Source organism: Cryptomeria japonica, chromosome 8, assembly GCF_030272615.1.
Source record: "Cryptomeria japonica chromosome 8, Sugi_1.0, whole genome shotgun sequence".
Taxonomy (NCBI): Eukaryota; Viridiplantae; Streptophyta; class Pinopsida; order Cupressales; family Cupressaceae; genus Cryptomeria; species Cryptomeria japonica.
The window spans coordinates 648,284,165-648,300,327 of record NC_081412.1 but is presented as its reverse complement, the minus strand read 5'-3'; positions in this window follow the sequence as shown (position 1 = coordinate 648,300,327).

Here is a 16,163-nt window from a genome sequence, read left to right as displayed (position 1 = left end):
TCAAGACAACAATTGACGTTTCAAATTCAAGATCCAATGGACACACCAACATAAGTAAACCCCAGATCAAGAGCAAATAGATTATTATCAAAGGTCTTAACACCATGGTTTGGGGATTTCAAAACTGTGTGCTCCCCCGGAGAAGATGATCTCTTTTGTCATACCATTTTCTCATCCTTATTCCTTTTTCTCATCCTCTACTACTCCCCCTTTGGCATCAATGACAAAGGTTGTCATTCAATGTCAATTGAATGTATTTCCTATTATGATCCCTATAACCCGTGGGTTACAAAAGCAACATTGAAACTGTTGTAGAATCTTTAACTATCCTTTAGTGCTGCTTTAGTCCTCTGGATTGTACCGGTGAGTAAGTTCATTTTCTCTTCTGGTGTCTTAAGTCCTAGAACAAGAGCCTCAGAAATCTCTTTTCTCAAAGAGGTGAGGATATCTAGTTTAGGACCTAGTCTGCACTTCAGTTCGTTTGCCTTAAACCTTAATCTCTCTTTATCATTTTCATATTTTTCAATTTTCTCTTAAAAACTGGTAATTTCCTGCTCTACTACCTATATAGAATCTGATGAGCCTATTAAATTATCAGCAATATCATTGATTTCCTTTTGAGCTCGGTTGTTTGTCTTACATGTGTCTCTGTACAATTTCTTGAAGTCCAAAATTGTCTTGCCTAGTACCAGTATTAATGTATCCATATGTTCCTTATTCTTCTTGACTAACTCCTTAAATAATTTTTCCTTCTCTTTATTCATTTTCTCTCTCAAAGTTTCCTCATTGATTTGATCAATTGTTAGAAGATTGTCGGTTATGTACTTAAACAATGTGTCTAATTGGCCTAAGGAATCTTTATTCTCCATGTTACACTTGGGTGCTATCAATTTCAAAATTGGTAAGGTATCATTAATAGCCTTATATTCTAGTGCATTACAATATGTTATTTTATTGATTGAATATAATAATACTTCTATCACATTAGTTCGTGTAAATTCAATTATGGAGGTTGTAGATGGCTATCCAACTACCTTCACAATTTGTAATCCGTCGGTGTTAGTAATAGCTTTGCTTTACTCTTTCTCTAGAGGGTCAGTTTGTGTCTACATTTCAACTACCAAAGGTTTAGGTTTTTTAGTTGTAGCCGATGGCACTGTCTTTGTATGTACCTGTGAATGAACCTATTGCTCTACCTGTTTCTCTATGCTCTTTGCCTATTTCTCTAATGGTGCCTCTGATGATTTTACAGTGGTTTCCACTGCTAGTTTTTTTGTTTGCACCTATGTATTGTCCACTATCGGTGACTCAGTAGGCTTTTCTGTAGTCGGTATCCCATTTGTTGGTTTTTCAATGTTATCGATCACCATTCTAGTAACCAAGGGATCAACTAATTTTTTGAGTTTGTTGCTCAGTCCCAATTTCAACATTTCCAACTGTATCCTCAATATTTGTCTCAACTGTAATGTCTTCTATCGGTGGCTTAGTTGCCACATCTCTCTTCTCACTTGTTTTCTTATCAACCATAATATTGACTTCTAGTGTGTCAATATTGATTGTGTACAACACCTCTAACTCAGGATTTGTGTCCTCATGTGGTGTTTCCATACTCTCTGTTACCAGTGGTGTGTCAACAGTTTGTGCTAGTGGAGTATCAAAAGGAGGTGGTGGCAAGTTATCTATTATCTTTATACTCAAAGGACCACCTAATTTTCCTTTCCCCTTATCCTTATCCTTTTGATAGACTTTAAAAGTCTTTGGTCTCTTAAGCTCTCAGTGACCCATTGAAAATATTGTCCGGTTAGCCTCACTAATTAATTCATCTAGATCTCTTGCATTGAGTTCACTGGGTGAACTGCAAGTAGTTTTTCTATCTTGATCTTTTTATCCAATTCAATAATTGCTACCCTTCTTGCTTCTAACCTTCTATACAAGTCATTTGGTATATCATCTACAACTTCCATCAAAAATGTCTTATAGATATCAAGGTGTAAGATAACACTATTTTCTATACTTTCTTTTTCATCATTTCAAAGTCTGTTATACAACTTGGTGATATTTGACAATTTGCCATCTTCGGTTATCTCATTCAAAAGTTTGTCCAAAGGAGGGAAAACTTGTTTTTCTTTCCTTTTCTTTGGTGTCAACTTCTTGTTCTCTTTGGTGAAGGAGAGGGTACTAGTGAGGGTTTTCTTTTCCTTACTACCCTTTTAAATTCTGTTGGTATTTCACTGTCAGAGGAGGTAGCAACTGGTGAAAGATGTGTTTTCGGTTGTAATACTTCCAAGTCACTCTCCTTAATACCAGTTTTATTCAATACATCTTCCTTGATTGCTTTTGCCTGCCTTGTTCCTTTTCTAACTATTTCTTTAGTTTTCTTTATTCTTTTCTAGAGATTGAATATTGCTTTCAATTGTTTCCGCATTTCCAAATACTTTTTCTGTTGGTTCTTTAGGAACTTCTAGGAGGGCTTTTGCATAAGTTTCAATTATCTTGTCATCTACCTCATATCCCATTTCCGTAACCCAAATAGTCCTTAGGACTACTGCCTCCATCCAAATCTCATCCTTCTTTATTACAAAGTATATCTCCTTTTGATATTTGTCAATAATAGCTTGAGATATCCTTATCCTAGTTTTCATTCTAGCCTTTAATGCCTGAAAATGTTCATTTATGTTTTCTTCCTTGTCATCTCTCCTATTGTTTAGAATGTCCAAAAGTTGTTTTCCTACCGGGATGTCAAAACTAAAATCCTTTCTACCAATACTGGGTACTTCCTTGGTAATATACAACATTAAACACACAAGTAAGTTGCCAAAACTGAAAGTCCCTTTCTTGTCCCCTTTGATCTTCTTCACATTGTCTATCAGTTCATCCTTCAAACATTCGCATATGTCAATCTTTGCATTGTCATTTACCATGTCATAGGCACTCTTGATATATAAGCTAGAAGCAGAGTTTAGTTTGTTGGCATGTGTAACTTTGTATCCAGGAATCATGTTGATGAAACTTACATTGATGTCCTTTACATCATTTACTCTCAGGGATCTCTTGTCAAAGGTTGCACTAGTTAGGGTCATTACGGTGTCATTTGGAACCTTTTTAGTCTTTTTAGGCCTACTACCATTGGAAGGTAAGCCTGTCAGTACCCTAACTGCCTCTTTTGTTATCTTATGAATTGAATCCAACCAAAAGAACTCCCCATGAACTCTTCTTAACACAATCCTTATAACATCCTTTGGAAAATTAGGAATACTACGAATCTCCAAAAAACCTAGGGTTTCAACTATCTTATGTTTTGGTTTAACATTTCCATTTACATCACATATAATAGTCCTATACATGTTCTTAATTTCATCATCTCCCAATTCTTCTATATGACAATGTATGTAGATTCTAGGATCCTCAACATATACAACTCCTTTAGGTATTTTTGAGAATGCTCCTAGGGTATCATCTTTCTTTACAATTTTAGGAATAGTCTTAAATATGGATCTAGGGCACTTAACAACTTCAATTACAGTAGGGTTTTCAATGAATTTAGGTGCAGAGGAGGAAGTCATTCTTATAAATACCTTAATCTCCCTTTAGGTAAGAGTGATTAAATGATTTGCTTCACTTCTCGCTATGGATGCCTTCGCTCAATATTTTCGCGCTCTCAGGAAATTTGAATGCTCGGTGACTGAAAAAGAGCAAAAAATACTTTCTTTATAATGTCATTTCCTTCAACTACCACATTTAATGGTTACTGGTTAAGTCAAACTTAACACATCTTCCCGTAAAGAAGTATTTTAACTTCTCACCATCAACCGAGGGTAAATTAGCATGTTTTTCAATTTGTTTCCATACCCCCAAAAGGTTTATTTTCAGTTAGATGAAGGATATCCTGCTAGTGGAGTGATACTCTATTCTACTAGTGAAGGAATAGCTTCATTAACATTCATATCTGACTTTCTGATCCATTGTTTTGAAAATTCTTTATTTACCTCTTCAACCTTTTCTTTACCTTTCAAGCTAGGTCCTTTGTTATTTGCCAGTGATGCCTTACTTCTAAAAAACTTTTCAATATGTCCAATATTGTTACAATCATAGCAAGTCACATTGTTTTTCTGAATATCTTTTCCATATCCTATGCCGGTATGTGTTCTGAATTGATTAGATAGGTATCCAAATCTTCCACAAACATAAAATCTTACATTCATTCTGCAATTTTCTGAGTTATGACTAATTTTATTGCATTTAGAACATTGACTGGTGGGTGCATTGGTGTTTTGATAGTTTCTATATCTACACTGATTTTCTCTATGACCATACTTGTTATAGTTAAAGCCTTTTCCATTAAATTTGTAGGCATTAGGTTGTCTTACCGATTTACTGTGATTATGATTGTTTGCAGTACTGAAACTTTCACCAACTTCAAAGCCAAGGCCATTAGTATCTCCATTAGGTTTCTGATTTTTCAACATGTCATCAAGTTCCTCTGAACTTTTCTTAAATTTTTCCTTCTGTTGATTTGTAGTAGCCAACTCATTTTCTAAGAAATATTTTTGTCTCATGAGTTTAGTTTTATCATGCTCCAAGTGAACTATATGTGTCTTCAACATATCATTTTGATGACCGAGTCTTAGATTTTCATGTCTAGCATCATTGATTCTTCTAGAAAAGTCATCTTTATTCTTCTTTCGATCTTCAATGTCTTTGCAAAACCTCATAGTCATATCTTGCATCTCATTCTTCATTGTACTATTTTCTTGTCTCAGTTTGTTCACAAGGTCATTAAGAGTTTCTTTTTTATCATCATCACTCTGCATCTTCTCAGAAAGTTCTCTTCTTTTGTTCCTAGCAATAGTGAGATTTCCTTGAAGTCCCTAAATGATTTCATGTGCAACCTTCAGATCATCTTCAATTATGATATTTTTCAACTTTTTTATATCATAGTCTGAAAGAGTTGTTTCCAATTGCTTTCTCAAGTTTTCTATCTCTTCCAGTGTCAGAATCTTCCTCAAGTTGTTAGGCTTTTGAAAATAGAGGACCAGTCTCTGATACCAATTGTTAGGATTCCCAAAGATATTGGCAGGGGGGGGGGGGGTGAATCAGTGTCTAACCGGTGAATGGATTTTCTAAACTTATTAATTGAGTTGCATTCCAAAATAGTGTACTGGTAAATGAGAATTAATGTAGTAAATAAGAACAATAAACACAACATAGAAAGTACACCATAACACAAAATTTTTAATGAGGAAACCCGATGTGGGAAAAACCTCGGTGGGATTTGTGACCCACAATATTCTCTCAGTGGCCAATAAGTGAATATTACTGATACAATAGGGGCCTGCACATGTAGGAAGGCCAATTGCCTAAAGCTCACTGTTTAAATACAAAAGGAAGTCTCACTGACTTACAAAAGTGGATTATCTAAATCCAATGTCATGTACTACTTCAGTTCAACATCTACTATGCCAGGTTCAGTACCGGTTTAAGCTCATATAACTTCAAAACCCTAATCCAAAATTTGCCTTAATATTTGCATCTGCCTATTACATTCCTTCCATGCATTTCTTCGCTTCTTATAAATGATTTACAAGATCTCATACTTATATGAATCCTAATACAATTCACCTTGTCAACTTACAAAAAGATTTTACAATTAAATACAAAATACAATAAACAAAATCCTATCAGCCAAGGCGTCGATAAACATCTTTGTCGCTACCAGTGCTAGTGTCTGTGGCTGTGCTTGTGCCGATCCCATAAGATTGTAAAGTTTCCATCAATGACAATACCTTCAATCACCTATAATTTTTCATTGGAGTGTGCATTTTCCAACACATGAGTCAAGTGATAATACCATTCCCTAAAAGAAAAAAAATACTTTGACTTTGTTTCATGTAGGACCTTAATTTGAAAGCAATTTTCTTTGAATGTTAATTTTTTTTATTAATGATTCACATCTTATGTATCATGTCATATGAGATCAAGGGATACAAATAATAAGATTGAAATAAATGTCACAAGACTAATGTAGCTTCTTGAATGGTATAGGAGTAATAATAATAGAATTGATTTGAGAAATTTTTCATTTTTCATTTAAAATAAGAAAACTTTTTTTTTAATAATAAATACGGCTTTGAGTTTTGAATACTTCTAATGTAATATACATCACATGACTTTCAGATCATAAGACCAAAATTTGAATTTAAAAGTTTATTTAGTTATCCTAACTCATAATAGATTTGATCATAAACATCAAAACAATAGAGTTGCACCTATGTAACTCAAGTACAATACCATGAAGCTAAAACTAACCTTAAAATAAAATAACTGAAAATTAGAGTTAGGACCAAGAAGTCGACCCAATGGGGCGATTTGAGAATTTTGAGTAGGAAGGAAATGAGCCTTTTTTTTGTCATACAACTTTCCAAGAAGAAAAATCCTTCTCTAGAGAAGGAAGGGGAGTAGTGCTTGTAGAGCCCTCAACATTAACAGAGGAATCAGAAAGGCGAATTTCTGAACCTAGAGAATGACTTGGTAGTCCAAAGAGAGGGAATAAGTGACCATGGAGGGAATAAGGCTAGTAATCCAACAAGTGCCAAAAGGAGCGAGACCAACACCCACAACAGAATCCATCAAAGAGCGAGGAGCAAGGGCCACTATAAACAAGGCCAGTATAAATAGACCAAATAGGGGACATAATGGTAGAGGCCATAAGAGCCTCATCGACACAAACTACCAAAGTGAGAGTTGTCATTGTAGATGACTATGTCAAGTTCTAAAGGGAGCCCAGAGTATAGTCTAAATCCAGTAGAAATATTTTAAGATGGCATTGTATAGAATCTTTCCACTAGGTAGGATATGAGTGAAGTTGAGAACTATCAGGGTAGATAGAGTTAAAGTGCCAAGTTGTAAAGTAGTGTCTACACCCGAACATGATCCCTTCATCGTCCAATGTTTGTCTCCATTATGACTCTCCAACCTCAATAGCAATATCAACAAATACTAGTTTGTAGAGGTCGATATCCATGAAAATTATTGCAAAGGAGGTGTGGGAGAAAAAACTAGTATTAGGGTTAACTTTGATAAAGTGGACTAGCATGATACCAATAGATTGATAAGAGACAATGAGCTAGAGGTGAAGATCGAGGTGGGCGATCCTGACCCAAGTAGGTGCGAAATTGATAGGATTTGCAATAGGATTGAACGAGGGTGTCCAAGGCTGAAGAGACAAGGTAGGTGAATCCCATTTACAAACACCCAATGACAAAAAAACATCCCTATCATCCATAGTGTCAAAGAAAATCATAAAGAAACAACAAGAATACGAATAAATTTACACTTTAGTTGACAGAAATGGGTTTCAATGTTTGAATGTCTAGGAGTGCAAATCTAGGAGAGATGACCATAGATAGTTAAATCTACCAATCAGTACCAGTTTCTCAAAATAAGAAATGCAGTTCAATACCTCCTTGCGCAAAACCAACTTTGAAAGAGAGGAGGCATGCAAAAGGCATTTTGCAAGTTGGGCAAAGGAATTTCCTAAGGGTTTCTAAAATAGAGAATTAATAGAAGTGTTTGCAACAGATGTGAGAGGTAAAAATTTTCTTAGGGTAATAGCATTGAGATGGAGATGTTCACAATAATTATGAAGATAGGGGAGTCATTTTGGGGAGAGCCATTACCAAGGGAACCATTTCTACTAGGAACCAAGGTTAGGAGATGGAGGTTTGAATTTGGAGAAGAGGAGGATGACCAGGAAGCCATTTTTTGACACTTTTTTTTGGGTATTTAACAAAATTACTATTAATATATTCTAGTATACCCAAAGTTATAATACCTTAATGAAGAAGGATCAAATTAATGTTGTGGATACAATATGAGATGACCTTTCATTAAAATCTGTTACTTACCATAGATAAATAGTTTACATAAGTCGAATAGTTGGAGAAGATTAATTCATCAAACATGTTTATAATACTTGCATGTCTAATAATTTAATGCATTATCCAAGCAAGGAGATGACAATGACTAAAATTAGTCAACTTTTATATGTTAATGAATTATAAAATTTTTACATAACTAATAATAAGTATTAATAGCTATTTATAAAGGACCCTTTCGGGATCTAGTTCTCGATATAGTACTTGGTCAATCACATAAAAAAATTATAGTAAATATTTTCTTCATTTATTCTTAAGATGGGAAAATAATTATTCAAGTCTCCTAGTCTTTATCCATATTTGGTTTCATTCTAATGTTACAAGTCAACATTTTTTTGATAACTTCTAGCAAGCTTAAAATAGCTACCAAATTAGGTAGAAGAAACTCTAATCTATGAAAGTTGTATAGTGACAAATAGTACATAAGATGTTATACTATACAATTTTTACTCTAACAACATGACTAAATCTATTTATTAAACATTTCCTCTATTTTTTATAGACAAATATTACTCACATGGAAAGTGCAAATAGAATAGTGGTAGATCTAAAGGACCAACTTTTTGCTCTAGGAAAAAGTGTTCTAAAATACGATAATAATATTTATGGGGAGGGAAGTTAACAAATAATGATTATTTAATGTTAAACACAACCAACTTGTACTCGTAGTAATCAAGGTGAAATCATTTAAAAAAACTAAATAGGTATGTTGATTCTATATCTCATTTGAATGTTTTTATTGCTATCTTATAAATTACATCAAGGTTTTAGATAGAATTATTAAAGAAGGAATCAGGATGATGATTTTACTTCTTAAATAATTATTCATAGATAACTACCTTACAATCTCAATATATATTGTTTTCTTCTAAATTTTATTATATAATGTATGCTTATTTTGAAGAGTGTTATTGATAAATGATTGAAAGATTTGGTTTGTTTATTCATAGTTTAGGTAGGATATAATATTTCCTATTATTATCTAATTCTTGGAGATAATTGATATTGGTATTTGTTCCCTAGGAGTATTTGTCTATATGTCTTAATTTTTTGGCTTTGAATTAAGAACTCTAGACTTCAAGGGCCTAGAGATTAATATTTTTATTTTTAGTTTGTGTTATAAATGAATCAAATTATTATTAAATAAGAAACTTATAGATTATACTACAATTCTTAAAAAAACATTAAATATATTGAATTCAAGTTAACCTTTATTTTAATACAAATTAGTGATAGACTTATAAAGCACTGAGGGGGGGGGGGGGATGAATCAGTGATAACGAAAACAATACCACTTTAAACATTGACCGGTTGAGATAATTAACAAGTTTACTAAACACTATGCATGCAATCCAAAATGATATTAAAGCATCCACAATAAGTAAAGAATCCACCATAACACAAGTGTTTATATGTGAAAAACCCAAATGGGAAAAACCATAGTGAGATGGGACTCACAAGTTAACTATCTGCAGTAATAGGTAACTGACCGGTTAAGGTCTACAAGAGTGCTCTACTAGGAGTGAATCCTGTTAAAGATCCCAAAGCTCTGTTAGGAGCTATACCCTGTTAAAGGTAGTACCTTGCTAGGAGTAACCTCGGTAGAGGATTTTAGAATCCAAACTAATGGATCACCTTGTTAAAGGATTTGTATAATGAATCTTGTTAGAGATTACCCGGTTAGGGGATTTGACTATTGTAGTGATTAGAAAACAACAGGTGGTGTGATCTAGAAGTAGCAAAACTTGCTTGAATAGATCCTCTTATCCTCACCTAAAACTACATCACCAACATATTCTGCAATGCCTTAAACAACTTAACACTTCTATCTTTGCATATATCATATCATAAAAATAGTCCATCATAAAGTCATTATACAGACATTTAGATTTCATGTCGGCTTAGAAATCATATCACAATTTCGCTAGGTGCAGTGTATCTAGACAATCTAACATAACTCATCACAAATGATCACCAGTTTGTCGGTTAAGGGTAACTCATCACGCCCGGTGATAACTCATCACACAATCAATGAATACCAGTTGGAACATTGGTACCGGTATGAGTTAACCACTTTCAACATGTAAACTGATTATCCTCCATTTGCTTCTTTGATGGTTTCCATTGAATCTCCAAGTTGGTGTCAAGTCATTTCCTGCATATACCGGTTGTCAACATGTATCGGTTGACACTCTCTAAACCATCATAAACTAAACATCCAATACTGGTTGCAATACAAGTAACTTTTAGAAGTAATATCGATTTGTCTAAGATTACAATGACAATGTGAACATATGTGTGTGTACATGTTCCATCAATGACAACATATGAAGTCATTCATTACAATCATCATCAAGCCAACAATATCCCCCTTTGGCATTGATGGAAACACTTAGAAATTTTTACAACATTACAACTAAGTGTGCTTACAAAAAAATACGCATATTTCAACCCCCCCTTAACAACACATACAAAATTTTCACAACACACATACATATTTCTACTCCCCCTTTGACAACGATGCCAAATTGAAAAGTAAAATACATATATATAACAAAATTTGCATCAAAAGTTTACATATACAAAAATGTAAAAGTCTTTATCAAGGAGTGTTCACTTCGATTTCAAGAAAATATTACTGAAAGTAAGCTTCATTTGAGAAAAATCATTTTCCCATGTTAACAATAAGGTTTCAATAATCCCAATGGTTGTCATGACCTATGCAGAAAATTATTCCATCGCAACAATTGTACTCATCTTTTGGGTAGCTAAAACCACTTCTGCATTCTTATAAGCTCATGCAGGATGTCCACTTTGGGTCTTAATAAGTTCTTTAACTCCTTTAGGGATTGGGGTCTCTTTGTGGTGCAGCGCACCTAACACTCCAAGCATGCAATTTTGGTTTCTTCAAAGTTTTTGTTTTGTCTCTCATGATGTAATAATGTAACAACCATTTGGGACTCAGTAGAGTCATGTTAGAGTTGTCCAAGCTTTTTGTTGTGTCATTTGTGTTCAGGATGCTATCAACCTAGGAAGTTGTAATGCTAATGTTGATCACAAGAGTAGTACTCTAGATCATTGTCATCATGTAATAGGGGTCTATTGTATTCTTTTTAGATATTTTAGGATGATTGAGGGGCTATGGAAGCCTTGGAATGCACTTGAATTCAAACTTGCATCTCAAGTGACAAAAAATGTAAACGTTGTTGAGCAAAATTTTACAACATTTTCCAAAAGTTGCATTTTTGGATGTTCGCATTGAAAAGTTGGTTCAACCAATGGAATAATGGGCATATAAGCCAAAAAAACTTCATTGTATGTGTTGGAGGATTGAGAATGCAAAAACAAGTTTTTGAGTTGTAAGGAAATCTTGTTTTCTTCACCATTTTGACAATTTTTGTTACATTGGACGACCCAGTACGACCTTGAAATAGAGAATTACTTGTAGGTGATGAAATTTTATTGAATCTACTTTTCAATAATGTACATTAGCAACTCTAATTATGTCTGGTTGCATAGATCTACTCCATTCTCTGGGAATACGTGTAAAATGCTTGCAAAGTAGGGTTTAAGGGGAAAATGACTCTAACTTGAGCATCCATTGATGGCACAAGTTCAAATCAAGTGGAATGATAGGTTAGGGTATGTACATATGTCTAGAGTAGGTTTTTGGGTTTTTATAGGCCTTTGTGGAGGAGCTACATTGAAACTCTAGGCTCACTGCTAGGAGTTAGTGAGTTAGGACAACAAAAGATGTGCAAATTCTGAGCACATGTGGATTGGTAAAAGAAAAATAGACCCATGGTTAGAAATCCCTATGAATGACCTTAAAGAATCCTCAATTTATTTGAGTAGGTCTTTTGACTGGTGAAGGTTTTAAATAACAAGTTTGTAACTCACCCGGGTAGGCCAAAACCCTTGAAATTAGGATAGATTTGGTTCCCATATGTGTACAGCAAACCCAAATGCAAATTTGCAATATTTTTTGTAACCCTGGAAAGGGTATCCAAATCTATAGTTTATTTGTGGCCTTATTTGGGAAGTTTTGAAACTAAGTCCTTAAAACTGCTAAGGGAGGGCTAATTGTATTAGGCCTATTTGAGCCCGATGTAGACAAAGAGAGGTTAGGAAAGCTTGGTAATAGGTGTGAAGATATGCAAACCTCTAAAAGACTTAAAAGAAACTAAGTAGATGCATTTTGAACCCATTGAATGATTTGGTGTGTTGTGATCCTTGCAGAAGTTGTTGGAGCCTTAGGAGTGGTGTGAAGTGATTGAGGTGACAACCTCAATAGGAAGAGTTGATCGAAAGAGATTAGTGGCTATACCTTGGAGGCAAGACAAAGTGGATCAAACCTTGGAGGTATAGATAGAAAAACCCCAACCAACTACCATTGGATGGGCTTGAGGAGTTATAGGGTTGAGTAAGACAAGAAACCAAGAAGGCGAATAGGATTAGCTCCAAGACTTTGTGCATCAGAGTGGTATCAGAGCCACCCTTTTAAACGTTGGTGTATTTGAGACTGTGAAGAATTAGAATAAATTTCAATACCTCCAAAGGTAATGACTCCAGAAGCCATCTAGAAGAAGGTGGTAGAGATGAGAGAAGGATTGAAGGATCAAGAAGGAAGTAAAGGAACCAGAGATGTTAAGAAGGAGAAGGGGAAGGTTAAGATAGAATGGGGAGATAAGGTAGATGAAGAAGTGGAAGATGGGGAGGACCATACAATAGTAGCAATGCCCCAAGACCAAAAGCTATTCTTCGATGCAGTCAAGTCCATCTCCAAAGATAATTTGGATGGATTACCCACCTATGAAGGAAACATCAATGAAGAAGAGTTGCTAGATTGGACAGAGGCCCTAAATAATCATTTTGATTATAAGGAGGTAGCAGAGGAGAAAAGAGTAAATGTGGCCAAATCAAGATTGAGGGGATCAACCCTAGTTTGGTGGAACATGATGCAAGAAGAAAGGCTACAAGAAGGTAAGAAGAAGATAACTTCATGGGAGCGTATGAAGATAAGGCTTAAGGCTCAATTCCTACTAGGGGATTATGAAGTTCAAATCCACAAGAGACTACAAAATTTGAAATAGAGGGAACTAGATGTCAATGCATACACTAAGTAATTCCACAAACCCAATTTGAGGGCTCAGAAGAATGAGAATGAAGTGGATAAATTGGCAAGGTACATGAATGGACTTAGGCAAAACATACAAGATGAAATAAGAATCCTCACACTAGACACTATCCATGTGTTTTTAGTTGGTATTAAGGGTAGAGGAAAATATAAAGAGGAGAAATGAGCAAAATCAGAAACATAGAGGTGGTAAAAATTTTAGAGGTAGAGGAACTTTTGGCAGAGGGCAAAGTGCTCCAAGAAATGAAGAGCAAAAAAATGAAGAAGGAAGTGGGGTCTCACAACGAGGAACATTTAGAGGATCCTTTAGAGGAAAGAGCAATTTTAGGGGAAGGTTTGGAAACTTAGGTAGAGGAAATACAGTCTTCAACGGTAGGTGTTATCACTGCAATCAAGTTGGACATACCATGAGTAGGTGCTCGGGGAAAGCCTCAAGTTCAACAAGCTCATACATGGGTGAAAGAAGGACTCAGTTAGTGCAAGAGGAGGATACTCAGAGTGTGACTTATCCAATCAGTAAGGTAGGGCCAGTGACAAATGGAGAAAATCTGATGATCAGAAGAACAATGCTCAAGATACCCCAAGCTCAAGAGCCACCATAGAGGAAAACATTATTTAGGACCACTTGTAAGTCACATTGGAAAATTTGTAAGGTGATTGTGGATTTAGGTTCCATAGAGAACATTATCTTAGTTGAAATGGTGGATAATCTCAAACTAAAAATACTACCACATCTCACTGCCTATAAGGTGTCATGGCTCAACTGGGGTCAACATGTATTAGTTGATGTACAAGCATGGGTGGAATTTGAAATTGGTGAGTATAAAGACAAACTTCTATGTGACATATTGCCTATTGATGCTTGTAACCTACTTTTGGGTCATCTATAGCAATATGATGTGAGAGCCTGCCATGATGGAGAAAAGAACAGTTATCTAATCACCAAGAATGGTAAGAAGTACCAAATGGATCCATTACCTAATCTAAAGGAGGAAAAGAAAGTAGGATCAAGTGTGATGCTGATGAGAGGTAACTAGTTCCTTAAGGTGTTAAAGAAAGAAGGTCATCAGGGCCATGCTATAGTGTTGAAGCCTAAATATGAAGCTAAGGCAGATCCAATGGGTGAAGTGATCAAGAAGTGCAAGGGATAGTAAAGAAATATGAAGAAGTAAAAGGAGATGATATGCCTGATTCTTGGCCTCCACTAAGAGATGTAAATCACCAAATAGACTTGATACCAGGGGCAAATCTGCCTAACATATTTGCTTATAAAATGAAACCTAGTCAAAATGAAGAGATCACTAAACAAGTGCAAGAATTCTTAGACAAAGGGTTTATGAAAAAGAGTTTGAGTATATGTGTTGTACCTACTATGATAGTTCCTAAAAAAGGAGGAAAATGGAGGGTGTGCATTGACTCAAGAGGAATCAATAAGATCACTATAAGGTACCGGTTTCCCATGCCAAGAATTAGGGACCTATTGGACAATCTAGGAGGTGCAAGCTACTGTAGAAAGTGGACTTGAAATTTCGTTATCATCAAATAAGAATCAAACCTGGTGATGAATGAGAAACAACCAATTCAGGCGTACATGAGTGGTTGGTGATGCCTTTTGGTCTCACCAATGCACCTAGTACCTTCCAAAGGATCATGAATGAAGTCTTAGTTGAGTTTATTTGTAGATTTTCTATTGTGTATCTTGATGACATTTTGGTCTTTAGGAGGTCCAAGGAGGAACACCTCAAGCATGTAGAGATGGTCTTGAAGAAGTTGAAGGAGGCTTAACTCAAAATAAACCTTGAAAAATATGAGTTTTTGAAAACAGAGTTAGTTTACCTTGGTTTTGTTATTTGACAAGGTTGTTTAAAGATGGATCCAAGTAAAGTAGAAGAAATACTTAATTGGCCTACACCTAGGGGCATAAGTGATGTTAGAATTTTTCATGCAATGACATCTTTTTATAGGAAGTTTGTGAGAAACTTTAGCCATGTTTGTGGTCCTATACTCAACACCATTAAAGGAGGGATTAAATGTCAATTTAAGTGGAAAGAGGAAGCCAATAAGGTGTTTGAAATGTTGAAAGCTAAGAGAGTAGAGATGCCAGACCCTAGATTGCCTGATTTCAATCAGTTGTTTATAGAAGAATGTGATGCTAGCCAAAGGGCAATAGGAGTAGTTTTAAGCCAAGAAGGACATCCTATAGCATTCTTCTCAGAGAAGTTAAATTAATCTAAGCAAAGATACTCAACATATGACTTGGAGTTGTATGCCATGGTACAAGCATTGAAGAAGTGGCGTCATTACTAGCTGCCCAAAGAGTTTGTAGTTTTCACTGACAACCATGCCCTTATTTTCTTAAATGGGAAAGAGAAGTTGAACCAAAGACACCTAAATTTGGTTGATTACCTACAATCCTATACCTTCACTTTTAAGCACAAAAAGGGCACAACAAATAAGGTAGCTGATACATTAAGTAGGAGAGTCATGACTATACAGGAGATATTGTTGGTATTTTGATGATGTTTAGTTGTGATTTTCATTGATGGACACACACTTATTTTATGAATGAGTTATTCTCCACCGGTAATATGTGTTGTATTATTCAAACCGGTATTATATGCCATTGTATGTATAGTCTTTGTTTATAGAAGACTATCACTGTTTTGCAGAAGATGCTTACCAGTCAAAGCATGATCGAAGACCTCAAGCGACATGAAGATCTCAAGTGGTATGAAGACCTCAAGCAGAACGAGGACCCCTAGTAGTAGTTAATCTTTTTTATCGGAACACTATGTTCCAGTTTACCAGTCATTGGTTGTTAATCGGTAATAGGTATACTATATTAAACCGGTAAAAATTGTAAAATGTGATGAGTTATCATCCATGGACACTTTGGTGGTGTTTTTGTGTCGTGTTACCAAATGTGTCTAGATGCTCTAAAACTAGGAAATTGTAATCCACTCTCATTGGACCGACATGTAATCAACTTCCTATTTAAGGACATCATGTCTAGGGTTTTAACGTGTGTGGGTGTGTATGTGTGTTGAAAAGTGAAGTTATAGAAGCATCATGCGATAGAAATTGAACATGCA